Below are 8,065 nucleotides of genomic sequence, written 5' to 3' on the forward strand. Positions count from 1 at the left end.
ACGTCTCTAGTACTAAAATAATAAATAAAAATTAATTCTAATGAGTCTTTATTTGTGTATGATGTGATTCATATGCAATCGAAGATATGAAGACAATCACATAAGAGGAAACATGATGGTAATTTGAGTTTTCTTCATATTTTGTTCACATACATTTTGAGTATAATTGGATAAAATATATTTTATCATTAATTTTTTTCTAGAAAATCAATGCGTAACAACAACTCCTTTAAGTAAATAAGAGTAATTGTTTAACCAACTCGGTCCATTTCAGATTTTATTTTGAGTGTTGTTGATATAATTTTTTAATATTTAAATTTAGATATAAATTATCTTTTCACGATTAGAAATTATAATTTAAATAGATAATCTACACTTTACTCTCTTTTATAACTTTTCAAAAAATTTCTTATCATTAAGAATAAGAATGAAAAATAAATAAACAAAAAAAATAAGTAAAACGGAGAAAAATTTGAAATTGAAAAAGAGATATATATTTTTATTTTTTTACTACTACTGTAATATATATATATATATATAGAGAGAGAGAGGGGTGAGACTTATGTTTTTCTTTGGTGAATTTTTTGGTTCCTTTCCCATGTATAACTATGAAATCATCAATAATTAATCTCATTAATCATTTTCAATGTATTGGAAACATAATAAAAATGTACTAAAAATAAACTAGTTTTATAGTGTGAACATGTCTTTTTTTCATTCTGGCCAAATTATGGCCAAATTTTTATGACCAAAAGGATTTTTCCTAAGTGTTAATCTTTTCTCCCTCCATTTAACAATAGTTGTCGATTTTACTAAAAATGGTGTCAATAATATTTGTCCAATTTAGAAAATCAAGAGATAATTTACCTTTTGTGTCTATTTTACCTCTTGATATTAAATATTATTTATCATCTAACACATTTTTGAAACATTAAATTTAATAAAGTCAAAGGATAATATAATAATATTACCCCTATTATTTGTTATTTCTTAAGTAGTGTACCAACGTGGATAATTATTATTAGATAAAGAGAGTATTATTTATGGAAATTGAGAAAAGTTTTTATTGAGTCCGAAGTCAAAAGGGTAAAAGAATTTGTCAAAAATTCTAAAAGGGCAACAAAATTAATTTTAGAACACAACTTTGTTATGATTGAATTAACATCGTCCAAATTAGAGTGATAGCCGCAAAGTGCGAAATCCCATGCGCCTTAGTCCTTGCCTTCCGTCTTACAAGAGACGGCTTGCGCCGCGCAATGCGCAGGAGAATTGCGTCTTCCCTGTTAATTAATTTTTTTTTATTAGCAATAATGCCATAGAATCCCACTAAGTAATTAAAGAAATTGAGCTGCTATTTCTTCAAGACAGAAAATAAATTAATCCATGTATGTTCCAATCTCAAAACACGTCTGGAGCACTTGCATTATTACTAATAAAAATAGCAGAAAATTGCTAATAATTTTTTTTAATTTCATTTTACTATCTTTGTCGTGGTTAAAACTTAAAAGAAGTTAAATTAATATAAAAAATATTTTTTTTAATTGCAATTTTATAATGAAATAAAAATTCAGCATATGAAATGGCATGTAATAATAAAACTATCTCAATAACAAGAGATAAATTAATATAAGAAATATTTTTTTAAATTGCAATTTTATAATGAAATATCTTTTTGTTAAAAGTTATTCTCCTAGCTGAGATAGAGCTGATGCATTTGAGAGGAAGAAGAGGAAGAAGAGAATGAATAGAACAGTGAATTGAAATGACCGACTTAACTTCTCATTAGTCACTAAGTGCTATTTATACATTGTGCATCATTAATAAGCTAACTAACTACTTTGTAAACTACTATATCAATCAGCTAACTAATCCAACAATAAGCTAACTAACTCAACTAATCACATGTAATACGTATTTCAACACTCCCCCTCAAATTGGGTGTTGGAATATGTCTAACATTCCCAACTTGAATAACATATCATTGTGTTGTTGCTTTCCCAGTGCTTTAGTGAAAATATCTGTCATTTGCTCTTTGCTGGCTATGTGTGCAGTCTTAATCAGCCCTTCTTGCAATCTTTCTCTAATAAAGTGGCAGTCTATTTCTATGTGTTTAGTTCGTTCATGATACATAGGATTTGAAGCAATCTGTATTACTGCTTTGTTATCACAATATAGCTCCATGGGTAATTCAACTTGTATGCCAAGTTCCTTCAATAAACTTTGTAACCATACCAATTCTGCTACAGTAGTAGCCATGCTTCTATACTCAGCTTCAGCTGAGCTTCTTGATATTGTATTCTATTTCTTTGATTTCCATGAAATAAGTGTCTCACCAAACTTTATACCAAAACCTGTTACAGACTTCCTTGATAATGCACATGAAGCCCAATCTGCATCACAAAAGGCACTAATTCTTCCTGACTTCTTGCTACTCATCAACAATCCTAAGCCAGGCTGTCCCTTAATGTACCTCACTACATGAACTGCTGCATTGTAATGTGACTTCTTAGGAGCATGCATGAATTGGCTCAAGTGTTGCACAACAAATGAAATATCTGGTCTTGTCATGGCTAAATATAATAATCTTCCAATCAACCTTTGATAAATTCTCCTGTCCTCCAACTTATCATCACCAGTAATATTGAATTGTCTGTCATATTCTATACTTGTGAGCTTCTGATTCTGTTCAATTGGTGTACTGGTTGGCTTTGATCTAGCTAAACCACATTCTGAAACCAACTCCAAAGCATACCTCCTTTGATTTATTAATATCCCATCTTTTGATCTTGCAAATTCAATGCCAAGAAAATACCTCAATTCCCCTAAATCCTTCATCTTGAAGTTGTGATGCAAAATATCCTTTGCTTCTTGAATTAGTCTGTCACTACTGCCAGTGATTAAGAGGTCATCCACATATATCAAAATTATTACAATATCACCAGTATCATTTGTCTTGGTAAATAGTGAGTAGTCCAGCTTACTTTGTGTAAAACCTGACTGTATGAGTGCGTTGGTAAGCTTCTGATTCCACTGTCTGCTGGCCTGCTTCAAACCATATAAAAATTTTAGCAGTTTACACACTTTGTTCTCCCCCTGGCTGCCAAATCCCGGAGGTAAGGACATGTAGACTTCCTCAAACAAGTCACCCTGAAGAAAGGCATCGTAGACATCCATTTGGAAAAGGCACCAGCCTGATTGAGCAGCCAAAGCCACAACACACCTCACAGTGACCATTTTGACCACAGGAGAAAATGTGTCATGATAGTCAATACCTTCCAGCTGTGTGAACCCCTTAGCAACAGGGCGTGCTTTGTATCTTTCAACACTGACATCAGCCTTGAACTTGATCTTGTAGACCCACTTACAACCAATAGGAGATTTTCCAGGAGGTAAGTCAACAATATCCCATGTCTTATTGGTACTAAGAGCCTAAATCTCTTGGTCCATTGCAAGGATCCAACTACTATCCTTGGAAGCTTGTTCAAAAGAAGTAGGTTCAGAAATAGTGGAAGAAAGAGTGGAAAGGTAAGACCTGTAGGTTGGGTGAAGGTTGGAGTATTAAATGGAATTAGAGATAGGATGAGCAGCAGTGGAAGATGTAACATAATCAGTATGCCAAATGGGAGGTTTGGTGACTCTGGAAGATTTATGTAATGAAAGAAGATATAGTGGATCAGAAGGAATGACAGGGGATGTAGAAGTATCAGAAGGAATGACAGGGGATGCAGAAGCAGAAGAGGAGATGTCAGGGTTGAGTGGGATGGGAGAAGGAGATGTAGAAGGAAAAAAATCAACAGATGGATGAGGAAATGCAGATTGAGAATTGGGAAAGGTGGAAGTCGGAGAGAGTGGTAAAGATGATAAGAAAGTGTGTTTAGGATGTTGAAAAGGAAAAATGTGTTCCTTAAAGATGACATCTCGACTAACAAAAAAATGCCAGTAGCAATGTTGTAAAGCCTATAACCCTTCTAAGTATCTGAGTACCCCATGAAAATTGAGGGAATAGCTTTAGGAGAAAATTTGTCAGTGATAAGAGGTGTGGTGGCATAACATAAGCACCCAAAGACCCTGAGATGATGCAGTTTAGGAGGATGTTTGTGAAAAATTTCATAAGGAGACTTGATTGCTAGAATAGTGGAGGGAAGTCTGTTTATCAAAAAAGTGGCAGTAAGAATACAGTCACCCCAGAATTTCAAGAGCACATGAGCTTGAAATCGAAGTGCCCTGGCTATCTCAAGAAGATGTTTGTGCTTTCGTTCAGCAATGCCATTCTGTTGTGGAATGTGCACACAAGTGCTTTGGTGCACAATACCAAGAGAAGAAAAAATGGTGTGGCATTGATTGTTAAAAAACTCAAGACCATTATCTGATCGAATGGTTTTGATAGTAGCAGAAAATTGAGTTTTGACAAGATTAATAAAGGCTGAAATAAAATTGACAACTTCACTTTTATATCTCAAAAGAAAAACCCATGTCATTCTAGAATAGTCATCAACAATAGTAAGGAAAAATCTATGACCATTATAAGTGCATTGCTTATAGGGTCCCCAAACATCCACGTGAATAAGTTCAAAAGGAAATGCAGTCTTTTTAGTGCTAGTAGGAAAGGGAAATCTAGATTGCCTTGCTAGAGGGCATACATGACAAAGATGAAAAACTTGGTGTTGGAGAGTTGATTTGATAGATTCAATCTTGTGAAGGACAACAGGGGCATGACCAAGCCTTAAATGCCAAGTAGTGAGATCTGAAGGATGGTGATTTGAACAGGTTGAATTGAATGAAACAGCAGGACTGGAAGTGTGATGAAGTGCATTGGCAAGAGGTGGATGCTTGGTAGTGGAAGAAAGTATGTATAGGCCTGCTTCTTCCTTACCAATCCCCTTCACCTTGCCAGTGCAAAGGTCCTGAAAAAGACAAAAATGAGGATAAAAAGAGACACAACAGTTGAGCTCTTTAGTAAGTTTAGAAACAGATAAGAGGTTATATGTAAATTGAGGGACATAAAGGGCATTGTGGATGTCATTATTGTCTAGAAAATGAGCTGAACCAGTGTGAGTGACTGAGGTAGTTTGGCCATTAGGTAAAGAGATACTATTAAAAGAGGAGTGAGCAGGAAGAGGATTAAGTAGAGTATCCAAGCTAGAAACCATATGATGTGTGGCCCCAGTGTCAACAATCCAGGGAACTGTTTCATTACCTACAGCAGAACAAGTGTGAGTGGTGTTGCAAGTGAAATGAAGTGGAGAAACAATACCTGCCATGTTAGCAAAGGCCTCCTTAGGTACAGAATCTTTGTCAAGCAATTTCAACAAATTGTTGTATTGATCAGGAGTAAAATAGGGCACTGTTTGACCAGGAGCAAGAGGTAGTGGTTCAATGTTATCCTGAGGATCATGATTCACATTATGGGCTTGAGGCCTTCTATTACCAAAAAATTGTGATCTATCAGTTCCAGCTGACTGACCCTTACCATTTTTATCATCAACACCTTTCTTCTTTATGAACTTAAAATTTGAAGGGTAGCCAATCAATCTATAGCAGTTGGCCCTAGTGTGATTGCGTAAGTGAAAATGATCACAATATAATCCTAAAGTCTGACTGAACCTATTTGTGTGTGAAGAGGCTAATGCTGTTGGAACAGTAACAACCATTTTCTGTAAGGGCAACACACAATTAGAAATCAAACTAGATTGAACTCTTTGATTCTCATCTTGCATAATCATGCTGTATGCCTGATTGAGACTGGGACTAGGAACAGTCAAGAGTATTTGACTTCGCGATTGAGCAAAATTATCATTTAAACCCATTAAAAACTGCATAAGTTTCTGCCGCTCCATATGTTCTGCATACACCTTGTATTTGTCACAATCACAGGCTGGTAAAGGCACTAAAGACACATACTCATCCCAGAGATTTCTCAACTTAGAATAGTACTAAGAAATAGTGGAAATTCCCTGACTCATTGTGCTAATTTCGCGATGAATCTGATAGATCCTAGTCAGATTTCGCTTATCAAATCTCTCCCTTAAATCCTTCCAAACATTATACGTATCAGAAGAAAACATTAGTCCATTAGCGAGTTCCTTCGAAACTGAATTGGAAATCCATGATAATACAAAGGCATTACATCTCTCCCATTCATGGGCTAAATCACCTCTATAATGAGCTTTACAACAAGTTCCATCAATAAAACCAATTTTGTTTTTTGCTAACAGTGCAACTTTCATGGAATTACTCCAGCCAGTGTAATTTTCTATGCCAATAAGCTGTTGAGGGATTAAAATGCTACATGGAGTGTCAGACGGATGTAGATACAGAGGATTACGAGGATGAATGCTGGTGAATTTCTTAATCTGAACTGGATCTGATACAATCCTCTCCCGACTTGAAGCTTCAGATGAATCAGTTGCATTCACCATAATTTGCAGATCTCTGATCGAAAAAGAAGGAAAAATGAAGTAGATCTCTGATCAAAGTGAAGAAAAATGAGGTCGGTGTGTTCAACTGTTCTTCCAAATCTCAGGTGTGCAGAAAAGATCTATTTCGCAAACAACTCGAATCACCAGCTAGAACTCCATCGTCCCAAGCTCTGATTCCATGTTAAAAGTTATTCTCCTAGCTGAGATAGAGCTGATGCACTTGAGAGGAAGAAGAGGAAGAAGAGAATGAATAGAACAGTGAATTGAAATGACCGACTTAACTTCTCATTAGTCACCAAGTGCTATTTATACACTGTGCATCATAAATAAGCTAACTAACTACTTTGTAAACTAATACATCAATCAGCTAACTAATCCAACAATAAGCTAACTAACTCAACTAATCACATGTAATACGTATTTCAACAATTTCATTATAAGAAATAGATAGATCAGAGTGAAGAAGACAAAAAGAAATTATGCATAATTGTACCTAAAAGAAATACAAGCATTGATTAGCTTCCTTACAACGTGACACGTGTCAAATATGATAAATATGCTTACAAAAGATATCCAAGTCACAAATTAATTGTCATTTTATAATGAACTAATAGGTATTAGCATCCTATTTGAGACTTTTATTTCAATACAATGATCAAGGATACATGACAGGTTATTTTTTTAAAGACATAAAGATACAATTAAAGTTGTCCCGTATTTGCATAAAGACACCTTAACTTTCAAAGTGTCCTATCATCCCACAGAACTATTTAATATCGTTGTAAATGGGCCATTTTGACCCATTCCCTCGTCTGGGTTGTTACCACGCACATGAAACGCGTCATTCAGTGTTTTCACTGTCATGGACCAGTTTAAAAGTGCCACGTGTCATTTTCTTTCTTTATTATTAATTATTTATTCAATTTATGTCATCTTCCCCATTTTAAACTCAAAATAGCCATTGGTAGCCCTAATTTTTCGATTTCATGGTTTTTTCCATAGTAAGATCAACGTTGGTTCTCTCTGTTTGACGACTTCATCATCTTTTCCAAGAAAATAAGGTAGGAATTCGTTTTATCTTTTAATTTCCAGTATAAAACGTTAATTTAAAGTTTTCTATGGTTTAGTTTCTTCTGAATTTTGTGATTAGGTTTTGATTGAAAATGTCAAATGCAATGTTGCATCGTATTTGTAATGATGAGAATGATCCGATGTTGCGAGTGAAATTGCGATGCAAACATGGTGGCTTACTATCAATGCAAACTTCATGGTGGGAGCATAATCCAGCTCGAAGATTTTGGTCTTGTCCACGCTATCGTGTATGTTTCCTAATTCTTTTATGGAGATCTTTTGTTTATGTATTTTTCTTTAATTTATTTTTTGCGTATTTTAGGAGGATGCGTGCAACTTCTTTAGATGGAAGGATTGTGAAGATGTTGATATACGATCCAAGTACGTAATTCTGAGATTAGCAAAGAGAATTAAGGAGTTGGAAGAAGTATTGGCATCTTAAGAAAGTCGTGTTGAAAGTAACCAAGTCGTGACGAAGGAAAAAAAGAAGAGCAAATGTTGTAACTTGAAGCTAATTGTCTTGATTATTATTGTGTGTTTTCTATTTTTAAGTCTAACCAAGAATGTGAAGGATG

The sequence above is a fragment of the Solanum tuberosum genome, unplaced genomic scaffold (genome assembly GCF_000226075.1).
Source record: "Solanum tuberosum cultivar DM 1-3 516 R44 unplaced genomic scaffold, SolTub_3.0 scf00569, whole genome shotgun sequence".
Lineage (NCBI taxonomy): Eukaryota > Viridiplantae > Streptophyta > Magnoliopsida > Solanales > Solanaceae > Solanum > Solanum tuberosum.